Source organism: Pan paniscus, chromosome 10 (genome assembly GCF_029289425.2).
Source record: "Pan paniscus chromosome 10, NHGRI_mPanPan1-v2.0_pri, whole genome shotgun sequence".
In the NCBI taxonomy this organism is placed as follows: Eukaryota; Metazoa; Chordata; class Mammalia; order Primates; family Hominidae; genus Pan; species Pan paniscus.
The window spans coordinates 111,121,329-111,143,751 of NC_073259.2; the positions used below are offsets into that span (position 1 = coordinate 111,121,329).

Consider the following 22,423-nt stretch of genomic DNA (forward strand, 5'->3'; position numbering starts at 1 on the left):
CATTTGACAGAATTCTCCAGTGAAATCATCTGTGCCTAGAGATTTCTTTTTTGGGAGTTTCAACATTATAAAATAAGTTGTCTTAATAATTATAGGGCTATACAAATGATTTTATATTGAGTTGTGAGTAGTTTGTGATTTTTGAGGAATTGGTCCATTTCATCTAAATTGTGAAATTTGTGTATGTAGAGTTCTTCATAGTTATCTTTGTTATCCTTTTGATGTCTGAAGGGTCTGTGATAATATCCCGTTTCATTCCTAATATTGGTAATTTTTGTCTTCTCTCTCATTTTGTCAGTCTTACTTGAGGTTTGTCAATTTTATTATCTTCCAAAAAACCAGCTCTTTCTTTCATTCATTTTTCTATATTGCTTTTCTGTGTTTTACCTAGTTGATTTCTGCAATTATCTTTATTATTTCTTCCCTTCTGTTGCTTTTGGCTTATCTTGCTCTTCTTTCTACAGATTCTTTAGGATGACTTTATTAGTTTGAAATGTTTCCTCTTTTCTAATGTATGAATTCAGTACCATTGATGTCCTATTTAACACTATTTTAGCTGTGTCTTACAAATTTTGACATATTGTATTTTCAATTTCATTTGGTTAAATGTATTTTTAAATTCTTCTCGAGAATTCTTCTTTGACCCATGCAATATTTAGAAGTGTATTGTTTAGTTCCCAAGTGTTTAGAGATTTTTTTCTGTCATTGATTTCCAGTTTAATTCCACCATAGTTAGAGAAAATATTTTGTATGATTTCAACTTTTCTGAATTGGTTGAGATTTGTTTTATGACCCATGATATAGTCTATTTTGGTATAGATCCTTCAGGCACTAAAAAGCATCTGTATTCTGTTTGTTGGGTGGAGTGTTCTATACATATCGATTAGATTTTTTTGGTGAAGGTTTTGTTGAGTTCTTCTATACACTTGCTAATTTTCTGTCTAGTTGTTCCATCAATTGTTGAGAGGAGTATGTCGAAAGTCTCAAATACTAATTGTGGATTGGTATATTTTTCCTTTTACTTTTATCAGATTTTGCTGCTCAAATTTTGCAGCTCTGTTATTTGGTGCCTACATATTTAGGCTTGCTATGCCATCTTTACTTTATCACTTGAAAAATATTGTGCTAGTTTTGGCCTCTGGGGTTTCTGATGAGAAATGTGGTACTCACATCATTTTCTCCCTAGAGGTGCCATTTCTCTCTCATTGCATTCAAGATTTTTTCTTTGCCTCTAGTTTTTAGAAGTTTGACTATAATGTGCCTTGGTGTAGATTTCTTAAGATTTATCTTGTTTAGATTATGTTTGGTTCTGTAGGTTTATGTCTTGTGACAAATTCTGAAAGTTCTCAGCCATCATTTCTTTGCATATTTTCAGCTCTATCTTCTTTTTCCTCTCCTTCCATGACTCTGAAGACATGAATATTAGATTTTTTGTTATAGTCCCATAGGCCCCTGAAGCTCTGTTTATGTGTTTATTTATTTAGTTTGTTCATCCTGTCTGTTCTGATTGAGTGTTTTTTATTGTTTTATCTTCCAGATCACTGATCCTTTTTTCTATTCCCTTAATTATTTTGTTGGACACATCCGTTGAGTTTTTCAAAAGTTTATTTATTATATTGTGTAGCTCTAAAATTTCCATTTGGTTTTTCCATATACTTTCTATTTCCTTGGTGAGACTCCCTATTTCTTTTCTGTGAGTTTCTATTTTTCTGCTAAGATTTTTTATTTATTTTGTTTGCTTAAAGCACGTTCATAATTGCTTGTTGAAGCATTTTAAAGATGGCTGCTTTTAAATTGTTTTCAACTAATTCTAACATCTCTATCATCTTGGTTAGCATCTAGTGATTGTCATTTTCCCTTCACTTTGAGGTCCTCATGGTTGGTGGTAAATAACCTAATTTTTAATCGAAAGCTGAATATTTCATGCATTGTGTTCTGAGACTCTGCACTCATGTAAAACTTTGGTTTTAGCTGGTTTTTTCTGACACTGTGCTGACAAGGGAAGGGGAGAACAACACATCTTTTTTTTTTTTTTAATTTTACTTTAAGTTCAGGGATACATGTGCAGAATGTGCATGTTTGTTACATAGGTATACATGTGTCATGGTGATTTGTTGCACACCTATCAACCCATCATCTAGGTTTTAAGCCCCACATGCATTAGTTATTTGTCCTAATGCTCTCCCTCCCGTTGCCCCCCAACTCCCAACAGGCCCTGGTGTGTGTTGTTCCACTCCCTGTGTCCATGTACTTTCATTTTTTAACTCCCACTTATGAGTGAAAACATCCAGTATTTGGTTTTCTATGCCTATATTACTTTGCTGAGAACGATGGCTTCCAGCTTCATCCACGTCTCTGCAAAGGACATGATCTCATTCTTTTTTGTGGCTGCATAGTATTTCATGGTGTATATTTGCCACATTTTCTTTATCTAGTCTATCATTTATGGGCATTTGGGTTGGTTCCAAGTCTTTGCTATTGTAAATAGTGCTGCAATAAACATACATGTGCATGTGTCTTTATAGTAGAATGATTTATAATCCTTTAGGTATATACCCAGTAATAGGATTGCTGGGTCAAATGGTATTTCTGGTTCTATATCCTTGAGGAATCACCACACCATCTTCTACAATGGTTGACTAATCTACACTGTCACCAACAGTGTAAAAGCATTCCCACTTCTCCATAGCATTGCCAGCATCCATTGTTTCTTGACTTTTTATAATCACCATTCTGACTAGCAGGAAATGGTACCTCATTGTAGTTTTGATTTGTATTTCTCTAATGATCAGTGATTATGAGCTTTTTTTTTTTTTTTGACAGAGTCTCACTCTGTTGTCAGGCTGCAGTGCAGTGGCATGATCTCACCTCCCTCTAACCTCTGCCTCCCTTGTTCAAGCTATTCTCCTGCCTCAGCCTCCTGAGTAGCTGGGACTACAGGCACGTGCCACCACGCCCAGCTAATTTTTGTATTTTTAGGTAGAGATGGGGTGTCACCATGTTGGCCAGAATGGTCTTGATCTCTTGACCTCGTGATCCACCCGCCTTGGCCTCCTGAAGTGCTGGGATTACAGGCATGAGCCACCTTGCCCGGCCGATGAGCTTTTTTTCATGTTTGTTGGCTGCATAAATGTCTTCTTTTGAGAAGTATATTTGTTGGCTGCATAAATGTCTTCCTTTGCCCACTTTTTAATGGGGTTGTTTGTTTTTTTCTTGTAAATTTGTTTAAATTCCTTGTAGATTTTGAATATTAGACCTTTGTCAGATGGGTAGCTTGCAAAAATTTTCTCCCATTCTGTAGGTTGTCTGTTCACTCTGATGCAAGGATATTCAGGACTTGAACTCAGCTCTGGATCAAGTGGACCAAACAGAAATCTACAGAACTCTCCACCACAAATCAACAGAATATACATTCTTCTCAGTGCCACATGGCACTTATTGTAAAATCGACCACATAATTGGAAGTAAAACACTCCTCAGCAAATTCAAAAGAACAGAAATTATAACAAACAGTCTCTCAGACCACGGTGCAATCAAATTAGAACTCAGGGTCAAGAAACTCACTCAAACTGCACAACTACATGGAAACTGAACAACCTGCTCCTGAATGACTACTGGGTAAATAACGAAATTAAGGCAGAAACCAAGAAGTTCTTTGAAACCAAAGAGAACAAAAAGACAAGGTACCAGAATCTCTTGGACACGGCTAAAGCAGTGTTAAGAGAGAAATTTATAGCACTAAGTTCCCATATCAGAAAGTGTGAAAGATCTCAAATTGACACCCTCACATCACAATTAAAAGAACTAGAGAAACAAGAGCAAATTCAAAAGCTAGCAGAAGACAAGAAATAACTAAGATCAGAGCAGAACTGAAGGAGATAGAGACATGAAAAACCCTTCAAAAAATCAGTGAATCCAGGAGCTTGTTCTTTGAAAAAATTAACAAAGTAGATAGACCACTAACTAGACTAATAAAGAAGAAAAGAGAGAAGAATCAAATAAACACAATAAAAAATGATAAAGGGGATATCACCACTGATCCCACAAAAATGCAAACTACTATCAGAGAATACTGTAAACACCTTTATGCAAATAAACTAGAAAAATTTAGAAGAATTGGATAAATTCCTGGACACATACACTCTCCCAAGACTGAACCAGGAAGAAGTCGAATCCCTGAATAGACCAATAACAAGTCCTGAAACTGAGGCAGTAATTAATAGTCTACCAACCAATAAAAGCCCAGGACCAGATGGATTCACAGCTGATTTCTAACAGAGGTAAAAAGAGGAGCTGGTACCATTCCTTCTGAAGCTATTCCAAATAATAAAAAAAGAGGAACTCCTCCCTAACTCATTTTATGAGGCTAGTATCATCCTGATACCAAAACCTGGCAGGCACACAACGAAAAAAGAAAACTTCAGGCCAATGTCCCTGATGAAAATCGGTGTGAAAATCCTCAGGAAAATACGGGCAAACTGAATCCAGCAGCACATCAAAAAGCTATCCACCATGATCAAGTCAGCTTCATCGCAAGGATGCAAGGCTGGTTCAACATATGCAAATCAATAAATGTAATCCGTCACATAAACAGAACCAATGTCAAAAACCAATGTCAAGGATTATCTCAGTAAATGCAGAAAGGCCTTTGATAAAATTTAACATCCCTTCATGTTAAAAACTCTCAATAAACTAGATACTGATGGAACATATCTCAAAATAGTAAGAACTATTTGTGACAAACCCATAGCCAATGTCATACTGAATGGGCAAAAGCTGGAAGCATGCCCTTTGAAAACCGGCACAAGACAACGATGCCGTCTCTCACCACTCCTGTTCAACATAGTATTGGAAGTTCTGGCCAGGGCAATCAAGCAAGAGAAAGAAATAAAGCATTTTCAAATAGGAAGAGAGGAAGCCACATCGTCTCTGTTTGCAGAAGACATGATTCTATATATAGAATACCCCATCATCTCAGCCCCAAAACTGCTTAGGCTGATAAACAACTTCAGCAAAGTCTCAGGATACAAAATCAATGTGCAAAAATCACAAGCATTCCTGTACACCAACAATAGACAGAGAGCCAAATCATGAGTGAACTCCCATTCACAATTGCTACAAAGAGAATAAGATACCTAGGAATACAACTTACAAGGGACATGAAGGACCTCTTTAAGGAGAATTACAAACCACTGCTCAAGGAAATAAGAGAGGAAAAAAACAAATGAAAATACATTCCATGCTCATGGATAGGAAGAATCAATATCATGAAAATGGCCATACCGTCCAAAGTAATTTATAGATTCAATGCTATTCCCATTAAGCTACCATTAACTTTCTTCACAGAATTAGAAAAAACTACTTTAAATTTCATATGGAACTAAAAAAGAGCTCGTGCAGCCAAGAGAATCCTAAGCAAAAAGAACAAAGCTGGAGGCATCATGCTACCTGACTTCCAACTATACTACAAGGCTACAGTAACCAAAACAGCATGGTACTGTTACCAAAACAGATATATAGACCAATGGAACAGAACAGAGACCTCAGAAAAACACTACATATCTACAACCATCTGGTCTTCCACAAACCCAACAAAAACAAGCAATGGGGAAAGGTTTCCATATTTAATAAATGGTGCTGGGAAAACTGGCTAGCCATATGCAGAAAACTGAAACTGGACCCCTTCTTTACACCTGATACAAAAATTAACTCAAGGTGGACTAAGACTTAAATGTAAAACCCAAAACCATAAAAACCCCGGAAAAAAACCTATGCAATACTATTCAGAACATAGGCTTGGGCAAAGACTTCATGACTAAAACACCAAAAGCAATTGCAACAAAAGCCAAAATTGACAAATGGGATCTAATTAAATTAAGGATCTGGCACAGCAAGAGAACAGCACTTCTTTACTGATGGGTGGAATAGCAGTCCACGTTTCCTGCTCATTCTCTGTTAATGCTTGAGGGGGATGCTTCTGGTTCCTCTCAGAAGGGATTGGGAGTTTGAGTCCCATTAGGCCTCTATTGATACCTTTTTGGTTGGTGGAGGTAGGAGTGTCTCATTACTGCTTCTCACATTGCCTCCATCTACACCATAGGCAGAGGTACCCCTTTAGTGCTGGGTGGTGTTGAAAGTCTTAACTTTCCGTTGGTCTTCTTCGACATTTCCCATTTAGGGAGGTGGTATGACTCCTCATCACTAGGTTAGGATGGGTATAGGAAAGTAATGTTTATTCTGTTGATGGATATAGTGTTCTATACATGTCAATTAGGTCAAAGTGGTTCACTGTGTTGTTTCCATCTTTAATATCCTTAAGGACTTTTTTTTTCTCCTTGCTTTATCATTATTAAATAAAGTATGTTAGGATCCCATCATGATTTTTTTTTTCTATTTCTCTGTTGGCTTCTGTTTAATTTTGCTTTACGATCATTTTTAAACTATTTACTTGGTATGTATAAATTTAGAATTGTTTTATCTAAGTGGCAGACTGGCCCTTTTATTAATACAAAGTATTTTTCTTAATCTTTAATAATTTTTTTGTTATAAAGTATTTCTTTGATATTGGTATAGCTATATCAGCTTTCTTTGGTTAGTGTTTACATATATGTCTTTTTCCTTCTTTTTAATCTCGTGACATTATATCAAAGAGGTATCTCTTATAAGGTGCACACAGTTGTGTTTTTACCTGATTTTTTTTAATGAGGCATTTAGTACACATATATTTCATATTTACTTATATTGTTGATTTTATATATATCATCATTTTGTTAGTTTTCTCCTGTTTTATACTCCTTTCTCTCATTCTTATTTTCTTTTGATTAGTCAAATACTTTTCATTATCCATTTCCCCCTTGGTTTATTGTTTTTACATTTATTTAGCATTGTTTCAGTTGATACTCTGTAAATTACAATGTTTACATGCATCATTGACTTGTTATAGCCTAAAATAAATGAATGTTTTCACCACTTCCAAGTCAATGCTTATTATGATCTTAGTATTCCATTAGCCAATCTCAGATTTCATGTTATCATGAATTTAAATTTTATTATTTGTTCTATTATTGTTTTATAAAGTCATTATTTATTTATATATATATACATATATTTATTCTTTCCCTTGCTATTTCTTTCTTTCTGCATTTCTGTGTTTATCTGTGATATATTTTCCTTCTGCTTAAAGAAGGACTTGATTAGCATTTTTTAAATTTTGCTTTCTGGTGTTAAATTCTCTTAGTTTTTGTTTGCTTAGTCATATGTGTATGTCATTTTTATTTTTAAATAATATTTTTACTTGATACTAAATTCTATATCAATAAATATTATCTTTTAGCATTTTGAAGATACCATTTTATTTTCTTCTGGTTTCTTTTGTTTCTGTTTAGAAGTCGTGTTAGTCTTAGTAATGTTATTTTAAATATTAGGTTGGTGCAAAACTAATCATGATTTTGGCCATTATTTCTAATTATTTTGCCGTTATTTCTAATGACAAAACCATGATTACTTTTGCACCAACCTAATATAACGTGTCTTTGTTCATTTGCTGCTTTTAAAATTTTTGTTTGAATTTGGCTTTCAGCAATTTTAGTGTTTTGAGGCTAGATGTATTTTTCTTTGTTGTTAATCCTACTTGGAGTTTGCAGCATTCTTTAAATCTGCAGCTTGAAGTCTATTAATTTTGGAATTTTTTTTTACATTTCTAATAATTTTTTTACAAATATCACTTCTATTCCATTCTATCTCTCCCTCTCTTCTATTATTTGAAGCACACATATGTTAAATATTTTCACCATGTCTCCTGCGTTTTTTTATGCCGTTGGCTGCTTAATATGATTAGACCGAAAAATGCTAAGGAGTCTACTTCTAAAAGAATGGAGAACACTGATAGTCCTTGGCATGAATTGTTTAGAAAGTTATGCAGAATAAATACATTTGGCACTCCTGAAACACCGCTCATGAGAGGCAAGAAGTTTGGTGATTCTATACATAATACCTTTGACTATGTGTGGAGAACCAAAGATTCTTTGGTTGGTTGCTCCTAAATTCACTTGACAAAGTGATGAAAGAAAATGAGAATTCAGGGATTCTAATTCCCGGCTTCAGAAGCAGATACAGAGCCTTAAATCTGCTAATATTGCCCTTAGTAAGAACCTTATCCCCTGTAGAGAAAGAGCTGAAATTGTGGAAAAACAGACATAAGCTCTTATCATGCAACTGACTGACCTGCAATGAAAGGTGCATGCACACCCTCACCAGGTGTTTAGTATTAAAGTGACAGCATTGATTGAAAAAGAATGGGACGTGTAACTTGGAATGGGGACTTGTGGGAGGACCCTGATGAAGCTGGGGACACTGAGCTTGTAAACTCTGATGAAACTTTTTTGCTGGAAGAAACAGCTTCCCATCCCCAGTAGTGACAACATCCCCTCCCTGACCCATGCTGCCATCAGCCTTTCCATCTTTGTATGAGGAGATAAACCCTGTGCCACCTGAGGCAACAGTGATGGCCTTCCCTGAGGCAGTTGCCAGGCAAGATAATGTTGATTATCCTCAGGAGCTACCCGAACACCCCTGTTTTCTTCTAGACCTACAACTAGACTAAAGTCCCAGTAGGCCCCTAGTGGTGAGGTTCAGAGTGTGACCCGTGAGGAGATATGCTACGCTGATAAAGTACTGCTTGAGTTTTCTAATTTATATAAGCAGAAATCTGGAGAACAGGCATGGGAATGGATATTAAGAGTGTGGGATAATGGTGGAAGGAACATAGAGTTGGATTAGCCTGTGTTAATTTGGGTCCACTAAGTAGGGACTCTGCATTTAATGTTGTAGCTCAGGGAGTTAAAAAGGTTATAATAGTTTATTTGCTTGGTTAGCTGAAATATGAATAAAAATGTGGCCCACTGTGAGCCAGCTGGAAATGCCTGTTCTCACTTGGTTTAATGTAGAGAAAAGGATCCAAAGGCTTAGGGAGATTGGGATGGTGAAATGTATTAGTCACTTTGGACCTACTCATCCCAGCTGGGAGGGTCCAGAAGATATACCCTTTACCAATCCTTTGCGACATAGATTTGTGAGGGCAGCACCTGCATCTTTGCAGAGCCCTGTAATTGCTCTTCTCTGTATGTCAGATCTAAAGGGTGAGAACTGCAGTCACTCAACTACAAAATTTAAATACAGCAGGAATAATTGGATCCCGAGGTGGCAGGGGCCAAATGGCAGCACTTAACCATCAAAGCCAAGGTGATTGTAGCTACTGTAATGGACAGCAGAGGCAAAGCACCAATCAGAATAGCCTGACCTGTGTAGAGTTCTGGCATTGACTAATTAATCACAGTTTTCCTAGAAGTGAAATTGACAGGAAGCCTACTGTATTCCTACTTAATTTATATAAGCAGAAAACTTCCAGGTTCAAATGGACAAAAGACTAATTTGAATTATAAAAACAGAAAATCATGGCCCCTCAATCAATTTACAGATTTGAGCCAGTTTACAGACCCAGAACCCCTTGAAGGAAGGGGAGGCCGGGTCCCCTTGGGGAAGGACCCCACTACACTGCCAACAATTTATGCTGTTAATCTTTCTCCCATCCTTCCCCAAGGAGACCTTTGGCCTTTTACCAGGGTAACTGTATTGGGGAAAGGGAAATGATCAGACATTTTGGGGACTACTGGACACTGGCTCTGAGCTGATCTTGATTCCAGGGGACACAAAACATCATTGTGATCCTCCAGTTAAACTAGAGGCTTATGGAGTCAGGTAATTAATGGAGTTTTAGCTCAGGTCCAACTTACAGTGGGTCCAGTGGGTCCCCAGACTCATCTTGTGGTCATTTCCTTAGTGCAAGAATGCATAACTGGCATAGACATTCTCAGCAGCTGGTGTAAGCCCCACATTGGCTCCCTGACTGGTAGGGTGAGGATTATTATGGTAGGAAAGGCCAAATGGAAGACATTAAAGCTGCCTTTACCTAGAAACATACTAAATTGAAAACAGTATTGGATCCCTGGAGGGATTGCAGAGACTAGTGACACCATCAAGGATTTGAAAGACACAGGGGTGGCGATTCCCACCACATTCCCATTCAACTCTATTTGGCCTCTGCAGAAAATAGATGGATCTTGGAGAATGACAATGGATTATCATAAACTTAACCAAGTGGTGACTCCAGTTGCATCTGCTGTGCCAGATGTGGTTTCATTGCTTGAGCAAATTAACACATCTCCTGGTACCTGGTATGCAGCCATTGACTTGGGGAATATCTTTTTCTCCATTCCTGTCCATAAGGCCCACCAGAAGAAATTTGCCTTCAGCTGGCAAGACCAGCAATATACCTTTACTGTCCTACCTCAGGGGTATATCAACTCCCTGGCTTTGTGTCATAATCTTATTCAGAGAGATCTTGATTGCTTTTCACTTCAACAAGATATCACACTGGTCCATTACACTGATGGTATTATGCTGGTTAGATCCAGTGAGCAAGAAGTATCAAACACACTGAACTTATTAATGAGACATTTGCGTGCCAGAGGATGGGAAATAAATCTAAAATTCAGGGACCTTCTACCTTCGTAAAATTTCTAGGGGCCCAGTGGTGTGGAGCCTGTCAAGATATTCCTTCTAAGGTGAAGGATAAGTCGCTGCATTTGGCCCCTCCTACAACCAAGAAAGAGGCACAATGCCTAGTGGGCCTATGTAGATTTCGGGAGCAACACAGTCCTCATTTGGGTGTGTTACTTTGGCCCATTTATCGAGTGGCCTGAAAGGCTGCCAGTTTTGAGTGGGGTCCAGAACAGGAGAAGGCTCTGTTCAAGCTCTGTCCAAGCTGCTGTATAAGCTGCTCTGCCACTTGGGACATATGACCCAGCAGATCCAATGGTGCTTGAGGTGTCAGTCGCAGATAGGGATGCTGTTTGGAGTCTTTGGCAGGCCCCCCTAGGTGAATCACAGCGGAGGCCTCTAGGATTTTGGAGCAAGGCCCTGTCATCTTCTGCAGATAACTACTTTCCTTTTGAGAGACAGCTCTTGGCCAATTACTGGGATTTGGTGGAAACTGAACGTTTGCCTATGGGTCATCAAGTCATCATGTGACATGAACTGCCTATCATAAACTGGGTGCTTTCTGACCCATCTAGCCATAAAGTGGGTTGTGCACAGCAGCATTTCATCATCAAATGGAAATGGTATACACATGACTGGGCTGGAGCAGGTCCTGAAGGCACAAGTAAGTTACATGTGGAAGTGGCTCAAATGCCCGTGGTCTCCACTCCTGCCACCCTGCCTTATCTCCCCCATCCTGCACCAATGGCCTTATGGGAAGTTCCCTATGATCAGTTGACAGAGGAAGAAAAGACTAGGGCCTGGTTCCCAGATGGTTCTGCACGATATGCAGGCACCATTCAAAAGCAGACAGCTGCAGCACTATAGCCCCTTTCTAGGACATCCTTGAAAGACAGCGGTGAAGGGAAATCTTCCCAGTGGGCAGAACTTTGAGCAGTGCACTGTTTGTGCTCTTTGCAAGAAAGGAGAAATGGTCAGCTGTGTGATTATGTACTGATTCATGGGCTGTAGCCAATGGTTTGGCCTGATGGTCAGAAACTTGAAAGAAGCATGATTGGAAAATTGGTGACAAGGAAATTTGGGGAAGAGTGGATGGACCTCTCTTGAGTCAAAAACTGTGAAAATATTTGTATCCCATGTGAGTTCTCACCAATGGGTGACCTCAGCAGAGGAGGATTTTAATAGTCAAGGGGATAAAATGACCCATTCTGTGGGACACCACGCAGCCTCTTTACCCAGTCACCCATATCATTGCCCAATGGGCCCATGAACAAAGTGGCCATGGTGGCAGGGATGGAGGTTTCACATGGGCTCAGCAACAGGTACTTCCGCTCACTAAGGCTGACCTGGCTATGACCACTGCTGAGTGCCCAATTGCCAGCAGCAGAGACAAACACTGAGCCCTCAACATGGCACCATTCCTCAGAGTAATCAGCCAGCTACCTGATGGCAGGTTGATTATATTGGACCTCTTCCATTATGGAAAGGGCAGAGGTTTGTCCTCACTGGAATAGACACTTACTCCAGATATGGGTTTGCCTATCCTGCACCCAATGCTTCTGCGAAGACTACCACCCATGGACTCACAGAATGCCTTATCCACTGTCATGGTATTCCACATAGCATTGCCCCTGACCAAAGCACTCACTTTACGGCTGAAGAAGTGTGGCAGTGGGTTCATGCTCATGGAATTCACTGGTCTTGCCATGTTCCCCATCATCCTGAAGCAGCTGGATTGATAGAATGGTGGAATGGTCTTTTGAAGTTACAATGCCAACTAGGTGACAATACTTTGCAGGGCTGGGACAGAGTTCTCCAGAAGGCTGTGTATGCTCTTAATCAGCATCCAATATATGGTACTTTCTGTTTCTCCCATAGCCAGGATACACAGGCCCAGGAATGAAGGGGTAGAAGTGGAAGTGGCACCACTCACCATCATCCCTAGTGATCCACTAGCAAAATTTTTGCTTCCTATTCCCTCAGCATTAAGTTCCTGTTCCCATCAGCATTTAGCTGGCCTAGAGGTCTTAGTTCCAGAGGAAGGAACACTGCCACTAGGAGATACAACAATGATTCCATTAAACTAGAAGTTATGATTGCCACCTGGACACTTTGGGCTCTCCCTACCTTTAAGTCAACAGGAATTAGATTGTTGGTTGTGGTGATTGACCCAGACTATCAAGATGAAATTAGTCTACTACTCCACAGCAGAGGTAAGGAAAAGAATGCATGGAATACAGGAGATTCATTAGGGCATCTCTTAGTATTGCCCTGCCCTGTGATTAAGGTCAATGGGAAACTACAACAGCCCAATTCAGGAAGGACTACAAATGGCCCAGACCCTTCAGGAATGAAGGTTTGGGTCACTCCACCAGCAAAAAAAGCATGACCTGCTGAGGTGTTTCCTGAAGGCAAAGAGAATACAGAGTGGGTAGTAGAAGAAGGTAGTCATCAATACCAGCTATGACCACGTGATCAGCTGCAGAAGTGGGGACTGTAATTGTCATGAGTATTTCCTCCTTCTTTTGTTAAAAACATGTTTGTGCATATATACACTTGTACTAAGAAAATACCTTCATTTTATTGTTTTCTCCTTTATCATGTGACATCAGATTTATTGACTTCACATCAGCATTTAAGTATTGTTACTTAAATATGTAATAGCATTTGGGTTTGGGATTGGTGCATCTGGTTGTACAAAGGATAGTTGTATTCTGTTAGAGGTAATTATGACCTTATCATTGTCTTTATTTGAAGATTATATATGATCTCAGGAGATGTGTATGGGTTCAAGTTGACAAGAGGTGGACTTGTGAAGGTTAATACTGAGTGTCAACCTGATTGGATTGAAGGATGCAAAGTATTGATACTGGGTGTGTCTGTGAGGGTGTTGCCAAAGGAGATTAACATTTGAGTCAGTGGGCTGGGAAAGGCAGACCCACCCTTAATCTGAGTGGGCACCATATAATCAGCTGCCAGCATGGCCAGAGCATCAGGCAGGCAGAAAAAATTGAAAAGGCTAGACTGGCTTAGCCTCCCAACCTACATCTTTCTCTCATGCTGAATGCTTCCTGCCCTCAAATATCAGATTCCAAATTCTTCAGCTCTGGGACTCAGACTGGCTTCCTTGCTCCTCAGCTTGCAGATGGCCTATTATGGGACCTTGTGATCATGGGAGTTAATACTACATAATAAACTCCTCTCTCTCTCTCTATATATATATATAGATAGATAGATAGATATAGATATATGTATCTCTCTCTCCACATATATATATATGTATATATATATATAAAATCCTATTAGTTCTGTCCCTCAAGAGAACCCTGACTAATACATGCTGATTTATGTATTTTTAAAAAAGATACTTTTTGTTCTCTGACTCCACTTAGATATTTTCTACTGACCTAATTTCTATTTTACTAATCCTCTTTTCTTCAGTTTTCAATCGCTCTTAACCCATCAGTTGAATTTTTAACCTCAATTGCTGAATTTTTAAGTTTTAGAATTACCATTTGATTTTTTTTTTTGTAGATTCTGATTCTCTTTTGTAATTTCTTTATCTTGCAATATATTTCCTTGGATATTTTAATCACAGTTATTTTAATGTTTATACAGATTTTCCTCAACTTATGGTGTGGTTGCATCTCAATAAATGTATATAATAAGGTAAAATTATCATGACCCAAATATGCATTTAATATACCTAACCTATCAAACATCATAGCTTAGCCTAGTCTACCTTAAACATGCTCAGAACACTTACATTTGCCTACAATTAGGCAAAATCATCTAATACAAACTCTAGTTTATAAGAAAGTGTTAAATATTTTATGACATTTATTAAATCTTGTTCTGAAAGCAAAAGAGCAAAATGGTTTTATGGATAATTGAAGTATGGTTTCTACTGCATGCGTATTGCTTTTACACCACTGTAAAGTCTAAAGTCAAAAAATTGTAAGTCAAGCCTTCGTAAGTCAGGGGCTGTCTGTATTTGATATCTCCTATAACTAGACCAACTAGCTAGGTCTCTTTCTCTATATTTTTTCTCTTAATTATATTTCCTGGCATACCAGGCAAATTAGCATTGATTACTCAGTAATATGCATGAATAATTATAGAATTCCGGTTGAAGTATTCCTTCTCCAGAGAGGTCTCACCATGTCCTTTGAAAATAGTCTAAATAAGGGCAGGTTTCCTGATACACTTAGGGACTTATCAGACTCAAGGCAGAGTGCAGAAATAATTTAATGAGGCTCAGTCTTACTGATTCACCTCCCTGATCCTAGCAGGTAGCTCTTTGGGAGCTTCAGCTAACACCTGGGGTGCTTACTGATGCATCTTCTCTTTTCGGTGGATTCTGAACTCCAATTTTATTTCCTTGCCACTGTAAGACAAAAATTCTATACTGCTTCTCATGGGTGTTCTTAGCTTCTTGGTCTCTTGTCCTGGGAAGCTTTAAAATATGACACATCTGAAGTGAAAAACTCCAGAATGTCCAGCTCATTTCTCTGCACCTCACTGCTCTCCAGTATTTTGCACCCTTAAGTTGTGACTTCCTTGGCAGCTCCATAGTCTAATTTTTGTGTTTGTATCCCTATGAGTTTGGTAAAAGCTCTATTTGGGTTCTCTTTTTAGTGGTGGTTTTCAGCTCAGTTTCTCAGTGCCTCACCCACCCTGCAATATGCCAAGACTTGTCTCCTTCAGGTAGAAAGGAGAGCCTTTCATCTTTGCAATTCCATTTTCTCCACAATGTTGACTTTCAAATTCCAGTTGTTTCAGCATACACATATACATATATATACACACCTACATACACATACACACACACACACACACCCGACACAGCCTCTTAATCCACTGATTTAGTAGGAGTGTCCAAAAATATATTATCAAGGTTTGCATACATATATGCAAATGTACTCATACGACCACAAATTGTTCTATGTGCCAAGAGGATAAAGAAAACAGGGTACTAAGAAAACAGAAATGCAGGTAGGGAAGAGAAGATGTCTTATTCTGATTGGGTGGTCAAGGAAGGTAGTGACTTTATGACTTGTTTCTGTATCTCCATCTAGTCTTGCTATGATTTTCTTTGTAAATATGGGTAACTTCTCAAGGATTTCATGAAAGTGAGTGTCAACATGTGATTGTCACGACACTGAAAATATATCTTCAAGAAAGAGAATTGTTAATGAAACAGGAATCATGAATAAGATTTCCTAAATATATCATAATTTTATTTTTCAAGTGGTGAATCGTTAAGTCTGTGTCTGACTGTATTTGCTTTAATGCTTGTACCATGTCAGAGTGAAGTAAAATGCCAGTGATGCTGTATTTCCTGATTTTTTCCCAACTCATTAGGAAACAATCATGAAAGAAATAGCTCCATGGTTACCCAAGGTAAGAACTGGTAATTCACACTCAAATTGCTTGGATTTGAAATTGCAGTTTCTACCCATGTCATGGGGCTGCGTTTTAAAAAACTATCTCCAAATTTGAAACTACACCATAAACCCTTCATCTCTTTTCTCAGTTATGGTCCCTCTCTACAGAACTACACAAAAAGTTTATTTTTAATGTTTCTTAAATGAGTAAAGGCTGAAAAACCCCTTAAAGATGAGAAAATAAATACATGCAGAGACTCTTTTTCTATTACTGCTCCTCCTAGCAACACCCACCTTCCAAAGTGGTAAAATTAACAACTCTGCTACTTCTGATTTAGGGGTTGAAATCACACCCTCAATCAGAGAGCATCCCTAACATTGATGTTGATATGATTCGGCTGTGTTCCCATCCAAATCTCACCTTGGATTGTAATAATCCCCATGTGTCAAGGGTGGGGCCAGGTAGAGATAATTGAATCATGGGGGCGGTTTTCCCCATACTGTTCTCATGGTAGTGAATAAGTCTCAGGAGATCTGATGGTTTTATAAATGGGAGTTCCCCTGAATAAGCTCTCCTGCTTGCTGCCATGTAAGATGTGACTTTGCTCCTTATTCACCTTCCGCCATTACTGTGAGACTTCCCCAGTCAAGTGGAACTGTGAGTCAATTAAACCACTTTCCTTTATAAATTACCCAGTCTTGACTATGTCTTTGTTAGCAGCATGAGGACAGACTAATACAGACATCAACCTGTGGTTTCCACCCAGACCAAAAATAGGATAATTAGTGTTTTCTTTTGGTAAAGGCAGAAGAAACCTGATGAAAAAATGTGTCATGATCCATCCCAGCTACGTATCTCCCTTGTTTCTTGGGTCCAAACAGTGTACATAGCATGTAGGTGCTTACAGCATCATCTCTATCTGTTCCTGCTAACATCTAGAGCTCCCAAAAATGAGAGATAAAGCAAGTCAGTGATACCATTTCTTGTCTAAATTCCTTTTATTTCCCAGTCTGATTCACGAAGCAAGTGCCATCACTTTTGTGCTACTTAAGCATTAGCTGACCTGGCAAGGATGACTTTTCAAGGCTTTGAACATTTGCTTCTTAATGCACACATGGTAAGAGTTCATCATTCATTCTTAACTATTTTTTAAAAAATAGTAACAGAGTCAGATGCTTCTCTTTTGTGAGAATTAAATAATAATAATGTTCAAAATGTCTATATTGGTTTATTTAAAACAAGTCCCTTTAAACAGACAGAAGAACAGATCCTATACCATCTATTCTCATTAACCTCTATCTCGGAAACTTCTTTAACAAATAAAAACTCACTTGTATTTTTTGTTCTCAGCTAAAAAAAAAAAAGAAAGTACATGGCCACAAATATAAGAATTCCCATGTGTATCATCTCCTGAAATAGGCAATTTTAGTCACCAACTCATCAATTCTACAATAGCAGTACACTTGGAGCAGATGAGAGTCCCTCCCATATCTAAGCTATTAGAAAGTGCCCCCACCCCGGGTACATACCCAGTAATGGTATTGCTGGGTTGAATGGTATTTCTGTCTTTAGATCTTTGAGGAATCACCATGCTGTTTTCCACCATGGTTGAAGAAAGTTACACTTCCACCAACAGTGTATAAGCGTATCTTTTTCTCCACAACCTCACCAGCATCTGTTGTTTTTTGACTTTTTAATAATAGTCATTCTGACTGGTGTGAGATAGTATCTCATTATGATTTTTAAGGGAATATAAATTGTTCTGTTATAAAAACACATGCACACTTATGTTCATTGTAGCAGTATTCACAATAGCAAAGACATGGAATCAGCTTAAATACCCATCAATGATAGACTGAATAATAAACACCTGGTACATATACACCATGAAATACTATCTAGCCACAGAAAAAGAATGAGATTATGTCCTTTGCCAGGACATGGATGGAGCTGGAGGCCATTATCCTTAGCAAGCTAATACAGGAACAGAAAACCAAACACTGTATGTTCTCACATAACAGGGACCTAAATGATGAGAACACACGGACATATAGAGGGGAACAACACACAGTGGGACCTATTGGAGGATGGAGGGTGGGAGGAGGGAGAGGATCAGGAAAAATAATTAATGGGTACTGGGCTTAATGCCTGGGTGATGAAATAATCTGTACAACAAACCCCCATGACACAAGTTTACCTATGTAACAAACCTGCATGTGTACCCCCAAATTTAAAATAGAAGTTTAAAAATAATAGAAGAAAAGAAAAAGAAAGTGCTCCCTCAATGGCCAGCAGTCAACAAATGGCAGCTATTTTTCTTCTTTCAGTCTCCACTCCCAGACCATACATTCTGTGAAATAATTTGGTTGATTTGCTTAAAACTAAGTGTGAGAGCTTAGCTATTATCATTTTGTTTCTAAGAATATGAAAGAGAAACATAAAAATTCAAAAGGCAAATGTGTTTTTTTCAAAAGAGAGGGAGAGCTGAGAGAATTTGCAGAGATATTATTCTTGGTCACGGCATATGACCCCTTCAAACTTGCAGATGGCTGCTAGGGGTGATAGGAGGGGTTTTGCTTGCATGAGCTTCCAAACGCCTGCAAAAAGAAAGCACAGGTTGCTCCATAAAAAAATAAGCAAGAAAACACATATTCATGGAAAATAAGTACTGACCAACCTGACTAAATGGAAAGGAATTTATGTTAATTGAGTCTCAAATGTGGGATAAGGACATCAGAGTGTATCACTAGCTTCTTAATGCAGGTTTTTTTGGAAGGTCCTTACTCATGCCTATTTTAAGAGACGTCATACGTGGGGATTGCAGAGGTTAACATATTTGCCTGAGGTTACACAGCTAATTCTGCTCATGGCCGAATTTGAACCCAATGAGAGCCAATACCATAGTTTATAACCTCTCCCTACAGCACACAACCTTCCAATCAGAAGCTTCCCAAAGCCTCAAAAGCAAGTAGAATGGAGATAAATGGGCTTCTCTACAGACAAATAAAAGGTAAGAAACATGTTTACGGGGAGTTAACCTAAGTAAAACTGAATAATGAGGAGTTGTGAACTAAAAGTTATAGTCCCAAAGAAATGATCCAGAGGGCTGAGGATGAAAAATCTAATGTCAGGAAGAAACTTTATTCTTGAAGACAGCAGTTTCAAGTGTCACAACATTCATTTAATTTACAAACGCTTATTTTTCGGGCACCATAAAAAATACTTAGGTTAATAGAGAGCTTAATTGAACATAGGTCTTTCTCTGGAAAAGCGTACCATGGAGTAGAGTAGATAGCTCCTGTCTGCAAATAGCTTGGCAAATGAAGTGGAGCCTGGGGAATACCTCATCAAGGAAGCAGGTAAGCCTCCAAATATTATCAAACAGAAAGAGTACTGAATGCAAGATGGAAAACCTTACCCCTGTCATTGTGCAAAGATAGGGCATCCCTCCTGATTATATGCTAGATAAAAAATGGACAAAAAGGCTCCTATTAAGGGAAACCAAAATGCCTAAGCATGAAATAGTTTCTGAATTGTCTGTAAATAATATGATTAGGATTCTACCCTGGAATGAGAGTAGATAATATATAGTGATACCTATAAAGTTAGAATGCATATGACCTCTCAAAGATCTAAAACTAAAGTAAGGGGCTGGTTGCTTTATGGCAAGTAGTACTTTCTACAACAATTAGTTGAGATAGATTGAACATTCAGTCGGGATATAATGGCTCACGCCTCTAATCTCAGCACTTTGGGAGGCTGAGGTGGGTGGATTGCTTGAGCCCAGGAGTTTGAGACCAGCCTGGGCAACATAGGGAGACTTTGTCTTTACAAAAATAATAAAAAAAAAATTATCTGGACTTGATAGTGCATGCCTGTGGTCCCAGCTACTTGGGAGGCTGATGTGGGAGGTCACTTGAGCCTGGGAGGTTAAGGCTGCAGTGAGCTGTGATCATGCCATTGCACTCCAGCGTGGATGATAGAGTAAGACTGTCTCAAAACTAAAAAAAATTAACAAACACACACAGAAAAGAAAAGGATCTGAAGCATTATTTTTTCAATAGCAAAAGTTCTTTTTTACTTTTCCCCAGGTTTAATGCTCCAGAAATGTACTGTTTTTAGTTTTCATATCTACTTTTTATGACAGTTCTCTCTTCCTTGCTGTTAGATATCACTTTTGGCCTCCATCAATATTTATTCCCTTTTTTTCCTCTTTTAATGAAATCATCTTAATTTGTTGTAAGCTTGGAAACCAGATAATTAAGTTTGTTAGAATTCGATGTAGATCAAGAGTTGGTTCCAAAAGCATTGTAAGTACTTACAAATAGTAGACACTTGCCAACATTGCCTGAGTGATTACATTTTCCAAGAGTATTTTTACTGTCAGGATCATAGCAGTGATGCCACTGATCCAATAATCACTAAGAGCCTAAGCACAATATAACCATAGATCATATTTCAATTTAATCAAAATCTGTCTTATTTCATGGCCTGTGCTAATTTATACCTCTTAATTCATTTCATGGGTCCCCTACTATTCCATTGGAATTGTATTTCTAAGTCTTTAAACCAGCTATTTCTATTATGTTCCTTTAGCCTCAGCCAATATTTTTGACCACCCAACCAGTCCAGTAAGAATGAAGTCTGGATAGCACCTTCTCATTTATGAACAGTGGAAGGTCTGACCAGGGTAGTGTTTATGGGAGAGGAATAAAATGAAAGGACACTTCAGAACCATAATTATTAAGACTCTATACATGACCATGGGTGATGGGGTAATGAGAAAGAGTAAGATGTTGACTGGGACACTTTTTTTAGGTTGGGTGAGGGAACTTAGAAAACTCAGGAGGAGCTAGTTTAGTGAACAGAAGGAAAGTAATTGAGTTTGGTTTTGGATATGTGGAGTTTGAAATGCTTTGAGACATCTATGTGATTTCCAAAGATCAATTTGTCTTTAAGAAATCAATATCACACACCGGGTCCTGTCGGGGGATGGGGGGCTAGGGCGAGGGATAGTATTAGAAGAAATACCTAATGCTATATAGATGATGGGTTGATGGGTGCAGCAAACCACCATGGCATGTGTATACCTATGTAACAAACCTGTATGTTCTGCACATGTATCCCATAACTTAAAGTATAATGATAATAATAATAATAGAGAAATCAACATGCTTAAAATATGCATGATTACCCAAGCCTTTTTTTAAAAAAAATAAGTAAGGCCTTGTGTCAGAACGTTCTAGCACATTTGTTGGGTATTATAGGGGGTTAATGCTCTGTATGATGAGGGCAAGAGGCAGAGAAATATGGCCTACCACCGTCACGTTGGCCAGTCAAACCCATTGTGCACCTATAGGTTTACTCATGAGGCCTGTTAATGTCATTCTAGGACCAGAGAAGCCTTCCTCAGATTCATACTAGAACTGGTTCCAGGGCCAATTTTACAAAGTCGCAAGGGGGACTTTTTCAGTGACTCCAGTGAATAAGTGGAATCTCTTCTGATCTTGAAGGATGATGTTGATGAAAGCCCAGTGAAAATCATATTGTAAAATATCTAACTGAAACTATTCTTTTCTAGTCACTGTCAGTGCCATTATAGTGATACCTAACACTTATTTATATAATTAAAGAAATGTATATATAGCATTCACCAAGTACTAGATTGTTTGCTAAGTGCTTTATAAATGCTTACTCATTTAATTCTTATACCTACCCTATAATTAGGTATAATTATTATGTATCTCTTCTAGATAAGGAAACTGAGATACAAAAAGGTTAATTAAATTTTCCAAAGTCACACAGGTAGTAAGTTGTGAAATTGGGATTCAAAACCATGCAGTTTGAAACAATGAACTCTGAGGAAGCCTATGCTATATTGATGTTCATATCAGCCAGTCAATTAATTAAAATTGAGTTTCTAGATTGAAAAAATAAAATTGTACCTGTATATAAACTGTGTGCAATAAAATCTTGAGACTTTGTTCTAGACCCATTTTCTCTATGTTCAATTTAATACCAAATTATTAAGGTTAATATGAAGAAATGGATTTGTCTGTTTGCCCATGTCCTCTTTCCTTCTAAAGATAATTGAAGATATAATTAACATGTTTTACAAATCTGGAAGCATTGAATTTAAATTGCTAGTTGGATTACCTCATGTAGAAAACATCCATTAAGCAATATAAAATGCCAGCCAACAGAAGAGAAAAGTGCAAATATTTAAAAATTGGAGATTATAAAGTCAGGATAGACCTACACTTTGGAGGGAGCCTAATAATAGTAGTAAGCAAAAACACATTGAACTTAATGTATGCCAGGCATTCTTCTAAAGACTTTATGCATAGAGACTAAGCTTATAGATGGGGAAACCAAAGCACAGAGAAGTTAAATAACTTGCCCAAAATCACCTAACAAGTAAATAGTGAAACTGAGCTTGAACCAGGCAGCTGACCTCCAGACCCTGTGCTGGAGCGAT

General features: G+C 38.1%; 1 protein-coding gene across 1 annotated transcript in view; it reads right to left on the bottom strand.

The window, feature by feature from the left end:
* The window catches only part of C10H12orf42 (chromosome 10 C12orf42 homolog), a 457,931-nt gene that overhangs the window by 11,928 nt on the left and 423,580 nt on the right, over window positions 1-22,423 (bottom strand). The window lies entirely within an intron of this gene.